The sequence below is a fragment of the Elephantulus edwardii genome, unplaced genomic scaffold, assembly GCF_000299155.1.
Source record: "Elephantulus edwardii isolate Elephantulus edwardi_28Jun2011 unplaced genomic scaffold, EleEdw1.0 scaffold00036, whole genome shotgun sequence".
Lineage (NCBI taxonomy): Eukaryota > Metazoa > Chordata > Mammalia > Macroscelidea > Macroscelididae > Elephantulus > Elephantulus edwardii.
The window spans coordinates 9,833,979-9,858,419 of record NW_006399786.1 but is presented as its reverse complement, the minus strand read 5'-3'; the positions used below and the strand labels follow the sequence as shown (position 1 = coordinate 9,858,419).

General features: G+C 40.8%; 1 pseudogene; it reads right to left on the bottom strand.

Annotated features, from left to right (window-relative positions):
* Nucleotides 1–19,081: 19,081 nt before the first annotated feature.
* Nucleotides 19,082–20,777, bottom strand: LOC102851085 (annotated as a pseudogene).
* Between the last annotated feature and the right edge of the window lie 3,664 nt (nt 20,778–24,441).

Here is a 24,441-nt window from a genome sequence, read left to right as displayed (position 1 = left end):
CAGAGGATGTACTGAATAAAAGTAAAAGTTGCCCATTTAATTCCTCCTAAAAAAACGAACCAAACAAAAATGTCGCCACTGAGTCAACTCTAACTCAGTTATTCCATGGGTTAGACTGTATACCTATAGTACACAAGGACGCTCTGATGATCACTCAGAGGCAGGCAGTTCAAATCCACGAGCGACTCAGCAAGAAAAAGATGTGCAATCTCCTCTTGTGTGATTTATAGTATCTGACTCCAAAGTGTGTAAAAACAGCATACTCCACAGCATTTTGTCATTCCTATTATTTGCTATAATCCTTATAAAAGCAGGCCATTAGACCTCTTCCACGGTACCACTGGGTTAGGAAAACTCATTCCTGTTGAGTCAGAGCCAACTCATAGCAGCCTTCCAGCAGGCTTTGAAGAGATTGCCCATCTTTCTCACAACGTGGCTGATAGATTTGAAGCACCAGAGAGGTGTATAGTCTCAGTAGCAACAGGCCTATTTACGCCGCCAGTGCTCCCTCTTGTTTAATATTCGAATGCAAACTATCTGTGACATCCTAAGACCAGTGTCCCCTTCCCCACAAATCCACCACTCATCTTTCAGCTTGTCATATAGTGGTGGCTTGCATGTTACTGTGATGCTACAAGGTTAAAGCACCAGTATTTCAAATACCACGAAGGTCACCCATGGTGGACAAATTTTAGTGGACCTTTCAGACTAAGAAATTTGGAAGAAGGACTTGACAGTGTTTCTCAAAAAGTCATGCTCAACTTGAAGGCAATCAACAACAGTAACAACATTGTCTAATAGACTGTCAGAAGCTAACTCTTCCAAGTTTTAGGACCCTGAAATACCAACTGAGGAACTGCTGCCTCTTCAAATTATGATCAATTGTCATGATATGGACAGAGGAAACTTTTCAAGACCTTCATTTACTGATTAGTCACAACTCAAAAAATAGGAATGGTTAGCTATAAATGCCTATTAATAATCAGAATATAAATATAGGAAAAATTGGAAGTTGTCAAAACCAAAATTTCATATATAAAGGCCCATATTCTAGGCATAATGAGATGAAATTGTCTGGTCCTGGTCATTTTTAATCAGACAATCATATGGTCTTTATACCAGGAATGACCAGTTAAAGAGGAATAACAGCATATTTATCATCCAAAGAACATTTCAAGATCTATCATGAAGTACAGTGGTGTCAGTGATAGCATAGAACCTACAGATTTACAAGAAGATCATTTCGTAAAGCTATTATTCAAATATACATATCAACAACAACAATTAAAGTCAAAGATGAAAAAAAACTGAGGATCTCTACCAAGTTTTGTAGCAAGCTTTGGTGACAAAGTCCATAGGGACTTTATCTATGGAAAGAGACAAAAGAGAAGCTCAATACCATCAGTCAAAACAAGGTCAGGAGCCAACTGCTTAATAGGACATCAATTATTCACCTATAATTCAAATCAAGACTATAAAATCAAGAAAATTAAAACAAGTTCTTGAAAGCCAAAGTACTTCCTTGAGTTAAAGTTGCTAGGTGTTGTCAAGTTGGCTCCAACTCCTAGGAACTCTACAGTTTGAAACCTTACCCAGTCCTGCAGCAACACCACCATCTCTGCCATGGATAAGTGTATTGATGTAATGACTCTGTCAACCCAGCTCATTGTGAATCTCTTTAGCTTTCACTGACCCTCCACTATTCTCTAATGACTGGTCCCTCCTTATAACACGTCTAATGCATGTGAGATAGAGTTTCATCACCCTTCATTCTAAGGAGCACACTCTGGTTGTAGTTCTTTGATGACTTATTTGTTCACTCTTCTGGAAAGCCATAGCATACTCAATATTCTTTACCAATATCACAAATCAAAGGCATCAATCCTTTTTCAGTCTTCCTTATTCACTTCTAAACTTTCCATGCATATGGAGCAAATGAAAATATTGTGGTTTGGGTCAGGCACATATTTAAAGTAGTATCCTTGATTTTCATCACTTTAAAGAGGTAGGCCATTGGAAGCAGATTTCCCCAAGGCAGTACATTCTTTGATTTCCTGACTGCCACTTGAGTACATCCCCCTTGAATTTAGAGACCACCTCAAGCAAAAGACTTGAGGCACACTGAACACCAATGGCCAAACACTTAGGTGGGTTTGGAATTTTACCCATGACATCATGCATGAAGACACTAAAGGGTCCTCTAACAGATAAGACAAACAGAAAAGGCCAAATAAGTGTCAAAAGGTGGAGAGTGTGCATCCAGAATGCTCTTTGGAAACAAGAATGATGAGGCTTCACCTCACAGACTTTGGGTATATAGCTAGGAGGGGCATGATGCTGGGAAGGGTAGAGTATCGGCAAAGGAAAGGAAGACCCTCAACCAGGTGGATTGACATGGTTACTGCTGCAATGGGCTCTTTCATGTCAGGAAGTGTGAAGGTGCCACAGGACAGAACAGGGTTCAGATCTTTTGTCCATAGGGTCGCTATGAGTCATATTAACTCAACAACACCTAACAACAAAAATTCTGAAACTTGCTCTGGAACATAATAAGATTTAAAGCAAATTTTAAAAATAATGATGTAAAATATTTGAACAGAAGTTTTCAAAGGGTGTCTTGAGGAGACAAAATTTTATAATGAAATGAACTGAACCTAGACATAGAGTTAGAAAACCAAAAGGGAAGGATACAGTTGACATTTATCAAGTTGAAAAAATAAAGTCTCCAATTAGAACACTGAAGGATTCCATAGGAAAAATGGTGAACAATAAAGGAGGCATAAAAAAGAAGATGGAAGGAATACACAGTCACTGTATCTAAAAGATTTGGTCACTATAACACTACTTCATAAGATTGTGGTTGTTGTTATGAACCATCAAGTCATCTGCAACTTATAGCAAACCTATGTATAATAGACACACACCTACCCCCATCACACTAATTACTGTGTCAATCCATCTCATCCAGGGTCTTCCTCTCCTGCACTGTACCTCACCCTTCCAAGCATGATGCCTTCTCCAAGGACCAGTCCCTCCTGGCCACGTGCCCAAAGTATGTGGATGGAGCCTCAAAATCCTACCCTCCAAGGAGAAACTTGGTTTCACCTTCTCCAAGACAGACCTATTCATTTTCTTGATGGTCCATGCTATATGATAAAAACCAACTGTATTAAAAGAAGAAATCCCCCATCAACAAACGAATGGCTAGAGAAGCTGTGGTATATTCGCACAATGGAATACTATGCTGCATTAAAAAACAAGGAACTCATGCAATATTATTCAAAATGGTTGACTCTGGAGAACATTATGCTGAGTGAAATATCCCAGTCACAAAAGGACAAATATTACATGATGCCACTGTTGTAGAATGGGACTGTCCTTGGGGTTGGGGAGAGACTGAGTAAGATGGGTTCAATAATGTATACTGCACTGAAACAGATGAGGGAGAGAACCGTTTAAAAGAGAGATGTAACTGGGTATTTCTGTCATCACAGGAGACTAGAGCGAGGGCTGCATGGTGGAGGGGACCTGGGGGAGGGTTTGTAAAACAATGAAAGAATCTTTTCTTTTACTTTTCCATAATTTTTGGACTCATGTACTTATAACTTGTTAGTCAAATTTGTGTTTTCTAGGTTGCAACACCCCCATGATACATCTTCAAGGATATGTACACGTACAGCCAAGCACAATCAATAAGAGTGCATCTGAATTCCAAAATCAATCTCCATAATAGTCTATGTGTTTCCTACTGCCAAAGGGGCCCTTTAGAGTAGTGAGAGAAGATCTTCACCCTGAAACCCACAGCGTCCCTTTTCAGCAGGAAGTAGCTAAGAGAATACGCCATCCCCTTTTCCTTATGACTCAGGGTGAAGTCTCTCTCAGGGAGGAGTGATAGGGAATGGCAAAGGATACACTGACAAAGAAGATTAATCAGAACTGGCTTTGACAAGCACTGTGGCATTTGGACAAGAACAAACTGGGAGGAGGGTAGAGAGAATAGTGCAACAATGAATGAGTGGAAGCCCAAAATCTCTGTAAATGTTTATGAAAATTAATAAAATATAATTATAGAGAAAAAAAAAGAAGAAGAAATCCTAGATACTCTGTAAGCATTGTCAAAAACAAGGATCCAGGCATTACTGGAATATCAATTGAGGTGTTTCAACCACCAAATGCAGTGCTCAAAGTGTTCATTTCTATATGACAAGAACTGAAGACAGATGCCTGGCCAACAGCCTGGACGAGATCCATATGCACGCCATTCCAAAGAAAGGTTATCCAATAGAATCTAGAAATTATTTAACACTATTAATATCCACAAAAGTAATATTTTTCTGAAGAAAATTTACAAAACATTGTAATTCATTCACCGGAAATTGCCCAAAATCCAAGCTTTATTCTAAAGAGGACATGGAAATGGGGATTATCATTGCTGGTGGCAGATGGTTCTTTGCTAAAAATAGAGAATATCCGAAAGATGTCCATTTATGTTTTATTGACTGTGAAAAGGCATTTAACTGTGTGTATTTTAACAAGTTATATGTGGCATAGCAAAGAATGAGAATTCCAGAACACTTAGCTGTGTTCATCCAGAACTTGTAAACTTGTATACATTCAAACAAAGCTAGAAGATATGGTGTGACACAAAATCAGGACCTGTACATCAGGGTTGTATCCTTTCACCATAATTATTCCATCAACATACTGAGCAAATAATTGAAAAGCAGAACTATATCAAGAAGATTGTGAAGGGAGCTCTGGTGGCCTAGTGGTAAGAAGCTGCACTACAATCCCGAAGGTGCATGGTTTGAATCCACCAGATGCTTGGCTGGCGGAGAAGGGGAAAATCTCCTCCTGGGCCACTCAGATCTGATTTGACAGTACACAACAAGGGAAATTAATTAAAATTTTTAAAAACCAACTTATGAATTAAAAAAAGAATGTGGTATCTCATTAACAACAGGCAATATGCAGATGATTCATACTTGCCTGCAGAAAGCAAAGCAGACTTAAAAGAACTTACTGCTAAAGTTCAAAGATTATTGCCATCAGAGTAGACTATAACATGAAGAAAATAAAATCCTTACAATTGGATCAATAAGCAAGGTCACAATGAATGGAGAAAACACCAAACTTATTGAGGGTTGTTTTTTTTTAAATTTGGACCCACAATCAATGTCCATTCTATGAACAGAAAGGGGGAAATAAAGAAACTAAAAAAGAAAAAATCAAACATTGGGAAAATCCATTGCAAAAGACTTACTCTAAAATGTGCAAAAGTGTCAATTTGAAGACTCAGGTGCTCTGGACCAAGCTACAGTATTTTCAATTATCTTCTATGCATGTAAAACCTGAACAATAAATACCTTACATGTATGCAAAGTCTGAACAATAATCAGAGTCAAAGAAGTGACTGACATGTTTGAATTATGGTGTTTGGGAAGAATATTCAATATTAAATTAGTTGCGAGAAGAATGACTAAATCTGTCTTGGGAGGAGTTGAACTGAATGGTTCTTAGACAGGAGGGTGGTAAGACTTCTTCTCACATACTGCTGACATCTTACCAGCAGAAGCAGTCCCTGAAGAAAAACATTACACTCAGTAAAACGGAAGATCAGTGAAAAAGGTGGACTTTAACAACAGGGATTGACACAGTAGGTACAAGAATGGGCTTAAAATACCATTTCAGACACGAGTCTCATATCAAAAGTTACAGAATCCTACAGGATCTCCAAAAGAAAAAAGACTAATAACACACTTACAAAATGAGCAAAAGATATGCAAAGAATTTTCACAGAGGAAGACATTTGGACGGCCAGCAGACACATGAAGAAACGCTCAAAATCACTGACAATAAGAGAGACGCAAATCAAAACCACAATGAGATACAATTTCACTCCAGTAGCAGTGGCAAAGTTTAACAGGACAGCAAATAATAAATGTTGAAGAGGACACGGGGAGATAGGAACTCTTCTTATGCATTGTTGGTGGGATTGTAAAACGGTATAACCACTCTGGAAGGCAGTTTGGCATTTTCTCAAAAAGCTGAACATAGAAATCCCGTATTACCCAGCTATTCCACTGCTTGAAATATATCCAAAAAAAATAAGACTTGAGGGACAAACAGACATTTGTACACCAATCTTCTTAGCAGCATTATCACCATCATCAGAACATGGTAACAGCCCAATGTCCAAGCATAATCTAATGGATTGAGAAATTATAGTACATTCACATGATGGAATACCACACAGCATGTAGGAACAATGCTTTTAAAAATTACTACCTAACTTGGGAGGGACTGGAGAGCATTATGCTAAGTGAACTAACTCAGTTCCATAAGGACAAAACTGTTTATGACCATTATTGTAGAAATAGAGAACTAGTAAAGCATGTATGAGGATCTAAGGGTCAGGGAAGAGGAGAAGAGGGGTGAAGATGGACAGCGGTACCAGTAATTATAAAGTCACAATTTGATGGGTGGAGGGAGGGATGGGTAAAGGAAATGAGAAAGATCTGGTATAAATCAATGTATACCAACTTTGTAAGTAAATCAGTAAAAAATAAAAATTTTCTCTTTAAAAAAGGACTTAAACTGAGCAATGATTTTTGAGAGTTGGGCAGGACTGGACAGTGCATCAATTTGATAAACATAGAGTCTCTGTGAGTTGGAACTGACCCAATTGGACTTACCCGCCACAATAACACAGATGCATAGTTTGCTCTTACTCCCATAAGGAACAACAGAATGATAGTTTAGTATGTGTCCTTTCAAACACTTTTGAAATATATCTACACACACACACACACACACAAACACACACACACACACACACACACACACACACACACACACACGTGTTGAGGAGGTGAAATTCCTCCAGGAGAAATGTTCAGAGACTGTATGAACAATTGTTCAACAGATTCTTAAAGAAGGAATTCAAGAACTGACTCAGCCCTTGATTTTGTTAGGGTAAGATCCTCATTCTCTCAAACTTGAAAGCAAATCTGCCAGGGTATCTTCTAAAATTCCAGACTCCAGAGAATCTGATACTGTAGATCTGAGGCAGACATGAATCTATATTTTGAACGAGTATCCTGATCAATCTAATGGAAATGGTGAACAGATTACATATTAGAAAACTCTGAGCCAGAGAGAACACTTGGCCCTGGCGCTGCCCTGAATTTAGACTAAAAATGGGAAAGCCTTTTCTCTTGAAAGTGTTTGCAGTGGCATGACCACTATGATGTCCAGATAGCCAACTGGCTGACTTTCTTCATCTGTCCTCCCCAATTTCTCTGAGCCCAACCTCAAGCCCTCTTCTAACCCAGAAATCTGAAGGATTCCTCCAAAGGATCAAGAAAGACAGGAAATCATAGCTCAGAACACAATGTGAAAGACATACCAAATATGAATGGGGGGCCAGTTTGGGGAAGGCAGAGACCTTTCCTTGCCTTAGCTTTGTAGAAAACAGCAATGGAGGACAGGGACTTGGAATGTATGACAGGATCTCCCATGGAAATCCATCACCCTGTGGACTTCTGGCCTCTCCAGAAACCTTCAATGGGGTTCAAAATATATAGAGGGTTTCTGTTACAATGAATGAGAGATACTACTACTGTTTGGAGTCCCTTGTGATATAGTGCTGAAGAGTGCATGCAATACCAAAAGAACAAACAGATATGTCTCAGAGAAGTTGAAGCCAGAGTGCTTCTTGAAGGCAAAGATGATGATGGGGCATCTTGCTAGGAGAGGTTATTCCTTGGAAAGAGACATCATGCTTGCAAAGGTGAAGGGTTGGAAAAAGAGAGGAACACCCTTAACCAGGTGGGCTGACATGCTGACTGTGGCAATGGCTTGAGTGTGTGTCAGAAATTGTGAGGATGTCATGGGATAAGACAGTGTTGAGACTGGTTGTTAACAGGATCACTATTAGTCATATTCAATTCAACACCTAATAAAAACAAAAACCAAAATAAAACAAAACAATGGGTTCTATAAACAGTTAAAGCACTTGGCTAAAAGGTTGGAGTCCACCCAGAAATGTCTTACAAGAAAAGGCTGTTGATCTACTTCTAAAAAAATGTCACTAGAGACCCTGTGTAGCCCAATTCTACTCTAACACATTTGGGTTATCATGAATTGCAATCAGCAGCAACAAGCCATTTATTGGGTAGAGTTAGGGATGCTAAGCACCCTACAATTTGAAAATCACACACAATGAAAAAATATCCCACCAAGCTAAATGTTGTATTTCTTCCACCTTGATACACAGCACTACTAACTGTGCTGCTACTGTCAACACAGGCTCTGATCCTTGACTGTCTCCTGCTAACAGGCTGTCTTCTGCTCTGAACTAAAAGGACCTAGAAGATATTTTTAAAAGGCAAACTCTAAATATAATGAATGCATAAATGTAGGTAAGTAAAGCATATGGCTGTTAGTACGGTCCAGCCTGCGGCCAATCTACCCTCCAGATCGCAGGCCATCTCCTCCTACCTTATCCCCCAGAAGATATTTTCTACCAGGTTTTCAGCTCCCACCTAGAGCCCGCCCCCAGGAGTGACATGGTGGCAGCTTGTTTCCGGGCTGTCTCTGGAGGGATTGAGCACAAAGAGGCCTTTTCTCACCTCAAGGTGCTCTTGGCTGGTTCGACAGGAGTGCTATGCACAGCAGGACCATGTCCTCAAATGGTCGTCAGGACCATTTGCTTTGTCAACTGACAAATGTCATTTATCATTTGAGACAGAGATTGGATATTGGGGCCGCTGGCTGGAGAAAGCTGTTGAATATTTTTTTTCTCAGGATGGCTTAACAGAAACTTGGCAAACTAAGATGTTTTCTTGAGCTGTGGATTTAAAGGCACAGTATTCCTTGACAGTGCTTCTTTCTTACCAGTCTCAATCTAGCCTCCCCTCACACTTTGTCTGCTACAAACTTCTAGAGAAGGGAGATCAAATCTCTTGCTTCTCTCCTATATTCCCACAGTGCCTGGGCTGTGCTAGAACCACAATGTACCAAATACAGAGAACTCCACTCATTGATTTTTTACGTGCTTAGTTGCTGTCAAGTTAACCCTAACTTATGGTGACCCCCTGGGCAACAGAATAAAACGTCACCTAATCTGCAGCATTATGGCGACTGCTGATCTGCTCAAATCCATCGTTTCAGTCACTGTGGACTCTGAGTCCCTTCCAATCAAGAGGCTCATCTTCCAGCATTATGTTAGGCAATATTCTCTGATGATCTATAAGATTTTCACCGGTAAATTCCTAGACATAGACCATCAAGCCTTTCTTCCTAATCTGTCTTCACCTGGAAGCTCTCCTGAAATCTATTCATTGTGGCTGGCTTACGATGGTATTTGAGATACCAGTGACATAACTTTTAGTATCACAAGAGCCACTACGCTATGGCCAAACAACAATAGGAAGGTGGTGGAGCATTTGAGTATCAACCAGCTATTACGCTTCTTTGCTTTTACTATTTCATCATCTGTTTTACACATTCTCTTCCATCCACATACTATCCTGCTCTCTATTCCTGTCTTGCACTACATGATGTAATCTAAGATGAACCTCCTCAGAAGGTTTCTATTATTTCCTATTTCCCTAGATGTAAATACAAGAATAGGTTAGTAGATTGTGAAGTTTATGAATGAGATCCATCTCTAAGCCTGCCTGAAAGTTTAAATTCTAGATAAGTTCAGGTTGGTTTGTTTTTGTTTTTGTTTTGTAATTTGTGCGTGTGCCATGGAATAGGATCCAACTAGCCCAGGAAGAGATTACCCCTCCTTCTCCAGCAGAGCATCAGGTGGATTCCAAGTGTGCGCCTTCGGGATTGCAGTGCAAGAGAAGTCCAGGTTTAACTCAACTCCTTGCTGTCCAGTTGTAACAGACTCATAGCTAACCTTCCAGCAGATTTTTGGGAGGCTGTGAACCACTCAGAAGAGTGTCCATCTTTCTCAGAGGAATCACTGCTGGAGGATTCCAACCACCAGGGAGGTATCACCCTTGGGTTAGCAGCACAGCCCGATAGAATTTACATCTCCAGAGCTCCCTAAGTTCACATATCTACTGTTCTTAGTTAGCATCAGCTAGTAGTCAAATGCTCAATCAACTCTCAAATGCATAGGAAGCAACTGAAAATACTGTTTGGATTGGGCACACTCTAGTCTTTAAATTGATATCGTTGCTCTTTAGCACTTTGGAGAGGTGTAAGACAACAGATTTATGCAATGTAAATGCCTTTTGATTTCTTGGCTGCTAACAAAGGTATTGATTGTAGATTTAAGTAAGATTAAATCATTGATAAATTCATTATTTTGTCCACCATAATGTTACCTCTTGGTCCAGTAGTTAGAATTAGAATTTTTTTCTCTTGATATTGAGATGTAATCTGTATTGAAGACTGTAGTCTTTGATCTTCTGCAGTATATGCTTCAAGTCTTCTACACTTTCTGCAAGCAAAATTGTGTCATCTGCAAAACAGCAGGTTGTTGATGAGTCTTCCTTTAATCCTGATGCCACATTTTCCTTCATATAGTCTAGTTTCTCAAGTGACTTGCTCAGCATATAGATTGAATAGGTATGAAGAAATAATACAACCCCTATGCACATCTTTCTTCTGTCCTTGACTTTAAGCCAAGCATAGTTTCTTTATTCTGGTTGGACAACTGCTTCTTGGTTTAGGTATAAGATTAATATGCGCACAATTAAGGTTTCTTGGCTTCTCATTCTTTGCAGTGTTATCCATAATTTGTTATGATACACATAGTCAAATGCTTTTGCATAATCAATAAAATACAAGCAAACATTTTGCTGACAATCTCTTCTTTCAGCCACGATCCATTAGACATCAGCCACAGACACTTTCAAATCTAGCTTGAATTTCTAGCAGTTCCTTGCTCTAGCCATTTTTAAATAATTTTCAGCAAGAACTTACTTTTATTTATATGATATTGTTTGAAAATTTCAACATTCTGTTCAACTACCTTGTTTTGAGAATGGGAACAAAGATTAATATCTTTGAGACAGCTGGCCAGACAAAAGTCTTCCAAATTTCTTGGCATAGGCCAGTGAGCATGTCAAGGGTTACATGTGTTTGTTAAAACACCTCAATTAGTATTCTATAAATTCCTGGGGTCATCTTTTTCTTTTATTATTTTCCAATGACTTCAGTGCAATTTGGACTTCTTTCACCATCCCACCACCGTTCCAAGTATGGCATCCCTCTGCAAGGAATAGCCTTCTCTACCAACATGCTCAAAGTGTATGTGCCATACTTTGTTATTTTTGTTTCCAAGGAGCATTCTGACTGCATCTTCTCCAAGACATATCTGTTTGTTCTTTTGACAGTCTATGAGATATTCAGTACTCCCACACCACAGTTCAAAGACATCAATTCTTCTGCTGTCATTCTTAATCATTGCCCAGCTCTTAGGTGCATAACAAGTGATGGGAAAGACCATGGCCTAAATGAAGCATACCTTAGCCTTACTAACATTATTGCTCCTCAGTAATTTGGAGAGATTTCATAGTGCAATATATCTCCTGATCTGTGGTTACAGATGAAGATGAAGTTGTTGATAATCTCAATCTTTTCTTCATCTATATTTATGTTGCTTATCAGTCCCGTGGTGAGAATTTTTATTTTCTTGATGTTGAGATGCAATCCACACTGGAGGCTGTAGTCCTTGATATTCTGCACTGAGTGCTTCAAGTCCTCTTCATTTTCAGCAAGCAAAGTTGTATCATCTTCAGTAATAAAGGTTAGTGATGAGTCTTCCTCCAATTCTGATGCTACATTCTTCTTTATAGGCTAACCTTTCTAAGCATAGAGACTGAATAGGTATGGAGAAATGATACAACACTGATACACATCTTTATTGATTTTAAACCACATAGTCCTTGCCAAAACTGAGGAGGACCTAAGGCATTTGCTGCAGAAGGTCAAGGACTGCAGCCTTCAACATGGATTGAAGCTCAATATCAAAAAAACAAAGATTCTCACCACTGGGCTAACTGGCACCATTATGATAGACAATGAAGAGATCGATATTATTAACAGCTTCAGTTTGCTTGGCTCCACAATCAACACTCTTGGTATCAGCAGCCAGGAAATCAAAAGATGAATTGCATTGGAAAATATGTAGTCAGGGACCTCTCCAGAGTACTGAAGAGCAATAAGATCAGTCCAGAGACTAAGGTGCACCTGATTCAGGCCATGGTCTTCACAATTATTTGCTATGCATCAGAAATATGGACAATGACTAGGGATGATAGAAGAAGAATTGATGCCTTTGAGCTGTGGTGCTGAAAAAGAGTACTGAATATACCATGAACTCTAGAACAAATCGGTTCATCCTGGAGAGGGTAAAAACAGGATGCTCCTTGGAGGCAAGGATTCTGAAGCTCCATCTGACATACTTTGGGCAAGTTACAAGGAATGACCAGTCCTTGGAGAGAGACATCATGCTTGGAAGGGTAGAGGGGCAGTCCAAGAAAGAAAGACCCTGGATGAAATGGATTGACTCAGTGAGTGGGGTAATAGGGATAGGTGTGACAGAGACAATGAGGTTGGCTCAAGATAGAGCAAAGATTCAGAGCTGTTGTATATATGGTCACTACGAGTTGCAGCAACTCAAAAGCACATGACAACAATAGTGTCCCCCTGCTCTGTTCAGACAACAGCCTCTTGATCTAGGTATATATAGGTTTCACACGAGTAAAATTAAGTGTTCTGGTTATCCCATTCTTTACAATGCTAATCTTAATTTGTTATTATCCACATAGTCAAATGCATTTTCATAGTCATTAAGCACAAATAGGCATTCTTCTGGTAATCATTTCTTTCAGCCAGGACCCATCAGATATCAAATATCCCTGGTACCACGGCCTCTTCTAACTCCAACTTGAACTTCTGGAAGTTGTATGTACTGTTCTAGATATTTTTTCATTAATCTTTAGCAATATTTTGCTTGCATATGATATTAGTGATATTGTTTGATAATTCCCACATTATGTTGGATCACCTTTCTTGGGAATGGAGACAAATACAGATCTCTTCCAGTCAGTTGGCCTGGCAGTTCTCCTTTAATTTGTCAACTGAATTGACAAATTATTAATAGCATTGTGAAAAATGGTAATTTCAGAACATTTGTGCTCATAGAAAACCTTGATAGTACATTCATAGTAATTTAAGTAGAACAAGGGATACTTCATTGCTTAAAATCAAGACAGTTGTGATCAAGACAGTATCTCTTATTGTATTTATTCAATCTGTATACTGAGAAAATATTCTAAGAATTGTATATGTGAAGAGGAACAAGACACCAGGATTGGAAGAAGATTCATTAGTAATCTATGATGTGCTAATGACACAACCTTCCATGCTGAAAACAAGACTTGAACCACTTATTGATGAAACTCGAAGAACACATTTCAGAGTAGATTACAACTAAACACAAAGACAACAAAAATCCTCACAACTAGACAAATAAGCATTATGATAAATGGAGAAAAACATTGCAAAATCTGGGCATCAAATAAAGAATTGATGCCTTTGAATGGAGGAGGAAAGTTTTGTTTGTGGGTGTGTGTTTGTGATTTGAGGAAAACTTTACAAAGCAAACTGGTTTTTCATTCAACTAATCATATATAGATCATCCGTCCTTTCTGCCTAGTCTATCTTAGTCAGGAAGCACTGCTAAAACATGTCCTCCTTGTGGTTGTTGTTGTGTGCCTTTGAGTCAGAAATGACTCATAGCTGACCCTCTAGCAAGTTTTCAGAGGCAGTAAATTGCACAGGAAGAGAATGCCCATATGTCTCCCATGGAGCAGCGGATGGATTTGAACAGCATGCCTTTGGGATTGCAGCGCAGCTTTTTACCGCTAGGCCACCAGGGACAGCACATCAGCAGAGAACTGCCGGAAGTCCAGGCTGGGTTTAGAAGGGGTCGTGGTACTAGGGACATTGTAGCTGATGTTAGATTGATCTTAGTTGAAAGCAGGGAGTACCAGAGGAATGTATATCTGTGTTTCATTGATTATGCAAAGGAGTTCGACTGTGTGGATCATAACAAACTGTGGCTGACTCTGAGAAAAATGGGAATCCCAGAATACTTGATCGTGCTAATGAGAAATCTATACTTGGACCAAGAGGCAGTCCTCAGAACAGAGCAAGGAAACACTGCATGGTTCAAAATTGGGAAGGGCGTACACCAGGGATGTGTCCTGTCTCCATACCTTTTCAACCTGTATGCAGAACAGATTATCCGGAAGGCTGGGCTCTATGAGGAGAAGTGTGGTGTCAGGATTGGTGGAAGATTCATCAACAATCTGCATACATGCAGATGACACAACCCTGCTTGCTGAAACTGAGGAGGACCTGAAGTACCTGCTGCAGAGGGTCAAGGACTGTAGCCTCCAATATGGATTGAGGCTTAATGTCAAGAAGACAAAGATTCTCACCACTGGGCCAATTGGCAGCATCAGGGTGGATGGTGAAGAGATTGAGATTGTTCACAGCTTTAGTTTGCTTGGCTCCACAGTTAACACTCTTGGCACCAGTAGCCAGGAAATTAAAAGACGTATTGCCATGGGAAAGTCTGCTGTTAGGGACCTCTTCAAAGTACTGAAGAGCAATGGTGTCTCTCTGGAGACTAAGGTGTGTCTGATACAGGCCATGGTCTTTGTTATCATTTGTGATGCATCAGAGAGTTGGAAAGTGACTAAGGAGGATAGAAGGAGAATTGATGCCTTTGAGCTGTGGTGCTGGAGAAGAGTATTGAGGGTACTATGGACTACTAGAAAAACAAAAAGATTCATCCTGGAAAGGGTTAAACCGGGCACCTCCCTGGAGGCAAGGATTCTGAGGCTCCATCTAACATACTTTGGACATATTGTAAGGAGGGACAGGTCCTTGGAGTGGGACATCATGCTTGGTAGGGTGGAGGGACAGTGCAGGAGGGGAAGGCTCTCTATGAGCTGGATTGATTTGGTGACTGGGTTAATTGGGATAGGTATCAGAGACAGTGCAATTGGCACAGGAGAGAGCAGAGTTTAGGGCTGTTGTACATAGGGTCGCTGTGAGTCGCAAGCAACTCCACAGCACATAACAACAAGAACAACAATCATATATATAGTTTGTTTGATAACATTTATTATAATACTGACAATTTTGTTGCACTTTCCCCACTTGCTTCCTTTAATTCTCATTTCTGTCTTACCTGTTCCTGCCTCCTGGACATTATCTAGGGCGAATAATGCTCTTTTGACTCTATATGATTCATTATTCTAAGAAGTAGTGTTTACCTGCTATCCATAATCTTACAAGCCTGTTTACTGTTTAACTGAAAGTTAAATTTGAAAACTGCCCGTGTTGTTAGCCTAAAATTGCCTTTTTTAAAAGGCACTATTTTAGCTCCCTCTGGTCTCTAGATACCATAACTGCAGACATAAGGTCTTGCAAATCATCAACAGTTGTGGGACTAGGATAAGAGAAAGAGTGCATCCCATAAGTGAGGAGCTCAATTTTCAGTGGGCAAGATTTGAAGATCCTAGTGGCAAGACTCTACTGATGGTGGTGGAGCGACTATGGCATTGCTGTGGAGAAACTGTGGCAAGGTGTAACCAGAGAATCCCTGAAATAAATTTCATAGTTAAAGGTTTTGCTCTGCTTGCCAGATAATTAAGGAGAAATTGACTTTTATAACTGCTCTGAGGCAAACGTTGCCAGATGACTGAGAAATCGGAGGCTTCTTGAATTTGTGTTGCTGAACTGAAACTGGAGCCAGGATTAATTGAGGAATTGTGCTTTGGGACTTCTGGATTAAAACCTGGATTTGCATTGGATGATATTCTTTGCCTCCACTAACTCTCCAACTTGTATCCCTAATAAATTCCATTCCCAGTACCACAGCTGAGAGTCTGTGAACCAACAATGAATAAACAAACCTCTTGCTGCTGGTGTGGCTCTAGAGATACCATGGGGCTGGGCTATGGGCTCTTTATCTGCTTTCTGCTCTGGGAACAGTGAGGGGCTCTGCTGTTCTGACTCCCTCTGGCCCTTTCAGAGGGACACTTACACACTGTGACACCACATTCCTTTTTTGGCTTCTCTAGGCAGTAATGAAGGCCCACAGTCTCAGGGTTAAACCTGTCTTTTATCAGGCCAGTAAGCCTGGTCTTTTCACATTTACCCCACTCTATCCAATATCTTCTACTGTGGACTCTTTTAGAGTGGTCAGCTGTGGTATCAGGCACTATATAGTTCTTTTTGTCTCAGGTCATTGACATTAAAGTTCACATGGTATATTAGTCCTTTCAGTACATATTTGCTTTTCCTCCTTCTTCTTACTTCTGTACAGGGAGAGATCAGTTGTTTTTAGATGATTGCTTAAGAGCTTTTAAGATCTCTGTTGCAATTCACCAAATTAGGTCTTAGAACATTGTCTTCTTGGACGACACTATGCAAATTGACCATGTCCATTCTCAGGACCAAGGTCCTAAGGCTCCAAAGCTAGTAACTCATTTTCTCAGTGTGTTGTCATTATAATTAAGAAGTTTACATCCCATTAACAAATTAATGGATAGAGAAGCTGTGGAATATTCACACAATGAAATACTATGCTGCATTGAAAAATAAGGAACTCATGCAATATTATTCAAAATGGGTGACTCTGGAGGACATTATGCTGAGTGAAGTATGTCAGTCAGAAAAGGACAAATACTGCATGGTGCCACTGTTGTAAAACAGGACTGACCTCAGGACTGGGGGGAGACTGAGAAAGATGGGTTCAATAATGTATACTGCATTGAAACAGATGAGGGAGAAAATTGTTTAAAAGGGATATGTGATTAGGTATTTTTGTCATTGCAGGAGTCCAGAGTGAAGGCTGCATATTTAACCAAACCTGGGGGGAGGGAGAGATTGTAAAACAATGAAAGAATTTTTCTTTTACTTTTCCAAGAGGGTAGTTTACTAAGGGGAAAGTTGGGAGAGGAGAAAAGTGCAACAATGAATGAATGGAAATCCAAAATCTCTGTAAATTTTCATTGAAATTAACAAATTTTTTAAAAGTTTACATAGCTTTGCCCCCTGCTAACTTTGCTACATGCTTGGATGTATTTACAGCATATACTGTGACCATGTCTATCTGTGCTTCATTGACTATGCAAAGGCTTTTGACTGTGTGGATCACAACAAGCTGTAGCTGACTCTGAGAAGAATGGGAATCCCAGAACATTTGATTGTGCTTATGTGAAACCTATACTTGGACCAACAGGCAGTCATCAGAACAGAGCAAGGAGACACTACATGGTTCAAAATCAAGGAGGGGTCCATCAGGGATGTATTCTGTCTCCATACCTTTTCAATCTGTATGCAGAACAGATCATCAGAGATGCTGGGCTGTATGAGGAGGAATGTGGCATCAGGATTAGTGGAAGAGTCATCAACAATCTGTGTTATGCACATGACACAACCCTGCTTGCTGAAACTGAGGAGGACCTGAAGCACTTTGTGCAGAAAGTCAAGGACTGCAGCCTCCTATATGGATTGAAACTCAACATCAAGAAAACAAAGATTCTCACCACTGGGCCAATTGGCAGCATCAGTATGGATGGTGAGGAGACTGAGATAGTTAACAGTTTTAGTTTACTTGGCTCCACAGTCAACACTATTGGTAACAGCAGCCAGGAAATCAAGTGACGAATTACATTGGGAAAGTCAGCTGTGTGGGACCTCTCAAGAGTACTAAAGAACAACATGTCAGGCTGGACATTAAGGTGCGCCTGATCCAGGCTATAGTCTTTGTAATTACGTGCTATGCATCAGAGAGTTGGACAGTGAATAGGGATGATAGAAAAGAGAATTGATACCTTTGAGCTGTGGTACTGGAGAAGAGTGTTGACTATTTCATGGACTGCTAGGAGAACAAAGAGGTTTGTCCTGGAGAAGGTGAAGCCAGAATGCTCCTTGGAGTCAAGGATTCTGAGGCTTCACCTGACATACTTTGGGCATGCTGCAAGGAGGGACTGGTCCTTGGAGATGGACATCATGTTTGGGAGAGTGGAGGGACGGCACAGGAGAGGAAGACCTTCGATGAGATGGATTGATTCTGTGACTGGAGTGGTGGGAATGAGTGCATTTGAGATGGCTAGGTTAGCACAAGATAGAACAGCATTTAGGGTTCTTGTACATAGGGTCGCTATGATGGTTCATAACAACAACGATAACAACAACTACTGTGAATATACTTCATTTGGACAAAACATTATCTGTCAAAACTATATATGATCATAAATGTGGTCTTTTTAACCTGTATATAGCTGTTCACCTTACTTGTCTGCTTGCTTGTGAATTTTCTGTTTGACTGTTTTTCTTGTGGACCTCTCTGTGTCTCCCCTTTATTGTGATGTTCATCCCTTAAAGTAAATCTCTAGGTACTTCTTCTTAGTCTGAAAGTTCTGCTGAAGCATGTTCAACATCATAATATATAATCTTTCTCTAACTGATGGCTACTGATGAGGTGTATCAACTGGGAATTGAAAACAAATTTCCTACACTGACAGTGATAAAGAACAAATGAACCAGCCATTGAATGGATGTTTTGTTTCCATAAGTAAACTCTCGAATCAAACTGTACATTACATCAGAAAGGCATACAATGGAATACTATGTAGCACTGAAAAACAATGCATTCATAAAACATTACACAACATGGGGGACCCTGGAGCACATCATGCTGAGTGAAATATCTTAGTCACAAAAGGACAAGCACTGCAGCACTGCATAGCACCACTATTATAAAGCATGGGGGTTGGGTGGAGAATAGGATAAGAATGAATAGATAATGACAAGTGCATTGGAACAGATGAAAGAAAGAACTGCCTAAAAGAAATACGTAATTAGGCATTATACAGATGACAACAGCCCAAAATAAGAGGTATATCTCAAAGAGGACTGGCTTATGAGGGGATAGGTAAGTAATTGTGCACCAGTGAAGTAATTTTTTTTGTCTCTCCATCCTTTATTTAGTTCAAATAAGTTAAAAGCAAGGGTAAGGGACATCTTCTTAGGTGAGGATGCTGCTCATTGAAGGCAGCAGTCCAGCCAGCTGCTCCGAGATACCCACTGCTTGGCAAAGGGGGCCGCCATACAAGTTGAGGAAGGTGCGTTTGGAGCAGGAGGTAAGTGTTTGGAACACTGTGGGTTGCTGGAGGCGGTTGTTGCACAGTACCAGCTCCCGGAGCCGGGGCAGGTTAGTGACGCCATCCAGGGACTCTATGATGTTATCGTTGGCTTGCAGCACCTCAAGGCAGCTCAGGGAGGACAGGGCAGGGGGCAGGGTGTGGAGACGATTGTGAGGCAGGTCAAGATGAGTGACCAAGAGCAGCTGTTCCAGGTGACAGAGCACTCTAAGATCCTTGTGAGCCAGGTGCAGCACACGCACCTCGGCATACTCCATCTTGAGCACACTGTTCAGCAGGAACTTGCTGCGAAGGTCATCCAGGTACGCAGTCCGCATTGGGTCCACAGCCTTGAGCGTCTGGAAGTACTGCAGCGTCTCTCTCATACAGCAGGGGCTCCAGGGCCCGCATCAGCAGGATAATGGTGAGCAGGCACCATTTGTTCTCAGGCTCCAGGTCCTGCAGCTCCTTACAAGATTCAAGCTCAGACTGCAGCACTGTGGACTTCTCCACTGACAGCTCACACCTGAATAGCTGCTCATCTGTGGCTGAGTCCCCACACCAGCCTTCCTGGTGGCCTTTTAACAGTGCACACTCCTGGGCATCGCCTGCCATCCAAATGACACGAAACGAATGTTGCGGCAACTGGTCATTGAGGGAGGCGGTGGGCAAGTCACAGAGCCAGACATGGTTGGGACGGTTCCTGCCATCTGGGGTCCTCCACTCCACAGCCAGGGGTGACCCATCAACCATGAACAGCAAGGTCTCCATCCCGGAGCCCACCAGGAGGGGCCGAGAGAAGGAGACTGTCACACAGGCCTCATCCCGGCTCACATGCAGGCAGTGCAGGGCATCCTGGGGGTCAGCTCGGCCCAGGAGCCAGCCGTGATAGAACCAGGCACTCTGATCACTGGGGTCAGTGAAGAAAGCATTCTGTATCAGCTCCAGCTCTTTGAGCAGCACATCCTCAAGGGAGGTGCCCCTGGGGTCCAGAATCTGGCTGGGGGTGAAGCTGGGGCAGGAGGCAGGAACGGTAGTGCCAGGAGGAGTAGTGGGAGAAGTTTTGGGTCATGAGACTGTCAGTGAAGGCTAGCTCCTCTGAGGGGTGTACGGTGGCCTGTGCCACCACAAACCGCTGTAGTCCCAGCAGTGAAAGTTCCGCTCATCGACCTCGAGGAAGCGGGCACACAGCTCCAGCTCCCGGTCCCAGTTGGGCTCAGGCAGGCGACTCAGCAGCCAGCAGCGGTGATGCCAGGTGCCATAGGACTTGAGGTTCACCCGCAGGCAGCTTTCCAGGAAACCTAGCTCTGCCTTCACCAGAGCAGCCAACTCTTCTGGGGATTTCTGGATCTCCAGCTCCTGGAGCACTTCCCGCTGGCAGTTCCAGAGAGTGGCAAAGTCAGGGTTGACTCCCAGAATCTGGCTTGTCCATTCCAGCACTGACTCATCCAGTTCACCAGCCTGGCGCTTTTGGAAAATGGCTTGAGTGGCTGACAGGTATAGTTTCAGTTTCTGCTCACACTCTAGCCTTTTGGCTTCTGCTTGTTCTTCCGAAGTCTTCACCTTCAATCACCCATCCATCGTTCAGGTTCAGGGTGCAAGAATGGGAGGGGTCCAGTGGTCACCGGTGAAGTCTGAGCTAAGAGCAGGCGTGGGACACACGGAACTGAAGTAATTTTTTTTAAGTGAACTGAGATATGTAATAAAGAATGAATAAGGGAAAAAATTAAATGGAAAGAATATGCTGTAAAATATATATATGTATATATTGCATTTTAAAAATCATTAGTAAAAAATAAAGTGAACTGGGGAGAGGGAAGGAAAGGAAAAGTGGGTAAAATGTGCAACAGTAAATGAATGAAAATCTAACTTCTTTGTTAACATTTGCTAAAATCACAAAATAAAATTTTATTTTTAAAAAAAAGCATTTTTCAATGTTTAAGATCTTTCCACATCTATTATCTATTATCTGAAGTAACAATTTTACAAGAGGATATTTCTTCACTTTATAGTTGAGAAGATACTCAGAGGGGCTAGTTCTCCCCCTGCACCCTCACCCTCAGGATCATGTAGCTAATGACCAGCAAAGCCAGGACTCAAATCCAATAATCTTCCCAGAAAAACAAATGGTCTTAGTGATCCCTGTTAATCACAGAAGAGTCTGATTCTGGAGTTTCCTCTTATTACTAAATTCATGAAAGTCAAAAACACAACTTTAGCTTCTTTGAAGATCATGTTTTGTTATTAATAATGCTCTGAGTGACTAATTTAGAATTTATTAATTTGAACCAGGAACAACAACTGCATAGATTTCATTATTTAGGAGCATAAGTTATGCACTTGCCCAATTAGTATTTTCAGATTTGTTTACAACTTTTACATGAGCAGGCATTGAATGTTGACTCTTCCCTGGGGCTTCTCATGTCTTTGCATGTTATGGTTACTCTACTTGTCCCAGAGGATTTTAAAGCTCTCTACACTTTCATTCATTTGCATAATCTCCTTGGGACAGAAACATAATACAATAATACTGGTTTTGTTGTGGTTGGTTGCCATAGAGTCCACCCCAAGTCATGGAGATTCCATGTGTGCAAAGTAGAAGGGTTCCACTGAGTTTTCAAGGCGGTGACCTTTCAGAAGGAGAGGGCTTGGCCTGTCTACCAAGGCACTTCTGAGTGGAATCAAAATGCCAACCCTTTCTCCAGTAGTCTAATGTTTAACTGTTTAAGCCACCTACTGACTACTGCAACAATAATGTTTAACATTTATTGGGGACTTGCTTGTGCTAGGCATCATGCTGTTTTATATAGACTGTGTCATTTAATCTTAACATAAACCTATAAGATAGGTACAGTTAATATACTTTTATAAGAAGAAAAAATTCTCTAAGTCTCTAATATGATAAGTAATATTTCCAAGATTACCTAATACAGTGAATAGATAACTGGGACTCAAATCCAACATTGTATAACTCCAAAGCCCTAATTAATAGTTGCTGTGTTATACAATTAAGGAACTCTCGTGGCCTTGTCCATAGGGAGTTGTGCTGCTAACCCAAAGGGCAGGTCTCTCAGGTTACTCAAATCTTCCAGCAATTCTGCAAAAGAGAGATGAACAATCTCCTCTCTGTGAGTTACAGTTTCAGAAACCCCATGGAGGGTCCGCTATGAGTCAGTTCTGACAATGAATAGATTTTGAGTATTTACACAGCTGCAAGAAAGAGATGATAATCTACTTCCAAAATCATCAGCCATTGAAAACGGTATAGACAAAATATACTCTGATATCACAGGGTCATCATGAATCAAAATCAACTAACTCAACAGAAATGGAGTTTGTTGTTGTTTGTTCTATTACACGACTGTAACTAGAAACTAGGGAAGCTTCTACCACTTCCTGTATGACTTTGAGAGGGCAATATGGCATTTGAACTTGAAGGGGAATAGCTATTTGTCATAGAAGAAAAAAAACCCAACTCCACAACATTCCAGTGGACAGCAGAGCATCTTCAAAGACTTGGAAAAACATGCAATGGGGAAGAACTCAGCTTGACAATGCCATTGAACTCTGCAGAGGTGGGTACTTAGGTGGTAGCAAAGATCAGCAACATGCCTGGAAGTCTATTTAAAATGTACTCTGAATATATTTGGAAGAAATTGCCAAGGAGGTATCATAAACCATAGTGTGATCAAATATGACAGCTCCCCAGGACAGTCCAATAGCATAAGATGTCAGATGTCCCAAATACAGAACTGTGGCTTACTGACTTGAGGTCCACAAAGGAGATGTCATACCAGAAAAGCAGGTCTATATTGATATCTTATGTGTTTCTAATAACAGTAGTCTTATATTTTAATGCTATGGATAATAGTATTATTTTCTAGAAGACACAAATAGTTTGTGCCCAGCTACTCACCCAACCACTGGTAATTTGACTCCACCTAATGCTGCTGTGGAAGAAAAGTCTAGAGATGTGCTTCCATTAGATGACAGCCCTGGAGAGGAAACCCCTCTATAAAAAGAATGCCCCTGGCATGGGGGATTGACACCTCAACTCCACTCTCTTCACAAAGGGGAGAAATCCCCATCAATAAAATCCACATATAAAATCAATTCCTATGAATTCAGACATGTGCCAAAGTCCCTGCTCCTTCTAGTAATTCTAGCACCAATCACACTCCCAGGGCTCTGACTGTTTTGAATACTTGGTCTGCTAATTTTCTGCAGCAGCCACACAGAATTCTTAGATCTATACTCACAGAGTTTACTAGAGAAATGAACAGACTGCAATTTAGGTTAGAGATAGTATACAGTTCTTCATCTATAACAGTCTAGTCTAGTGGAGAAACTGGAACTCTTATTCACTGTTGGTGGGAGTGTAAAATGGTGCAACCACTATGGAGGGCAGTATGGAGCTTTATCAAAAAGTTGCAAATAGAAATACCATTTGACCCAGCAATTCCACTACTGGGAATATACCCCAGAGAAACGATATCCTCCACCCAAGCAGATATATGCACACCCATGTTTATCGCAGATTTGTTCACAATAGCAAGAGTTGGAAACAACCTAAGTGCTGATCAACAAACAAATAGATAGAGAAGCTCTAGTATATTTACACAATGGAGTACTGAAGGCAGCATTGAAAATCAAGGAACTCATGAAATATTATACAAAATGGGACCCTGGAGGACATTAAGCTGAGTGAAATATCTCAGTTACAAAAGGACAAATACTGCATAGTGCCACTGTTGTAAAATGGGACTGATATGGGGGCTAGGGGGAAACCGAGAAAGACAAGATAAATTATGTATACTGCATTGAAACAGATGAGGGAGAAAACTGTTTAAAAGGGATATGTGATTAGGTATTATTATCATGACAGGAGTCCAGAACAAAGGCTGCATAGTGGATTGGACTTGGGGGGAGGGATTGTATAACAATGAAAGGTTTTTTGGTTTTGTTTTTTTTTTTTACTTTTCAAAAAGAAGAGGGAACTGTGGGGGAGGGATGGGCAGGGAGAAAAGTGAACAATGAATGAATGGAAATCCAAAGTCTCTGTAAACTTTCATTAAAATTTTTAAAAAAACACAACCTAGTCTAGTCTATTAAGCACGCTTACAGACACTTTGACATTTCATTTTACAACTTTAGCACAGTCTTATGATGCTGTGTTGTTTGTTGTTGTTGTTATGTCCTGTTGAGTCAGAACTGTCTTGTAATGGACCCTTCAGTGGATTTTCAG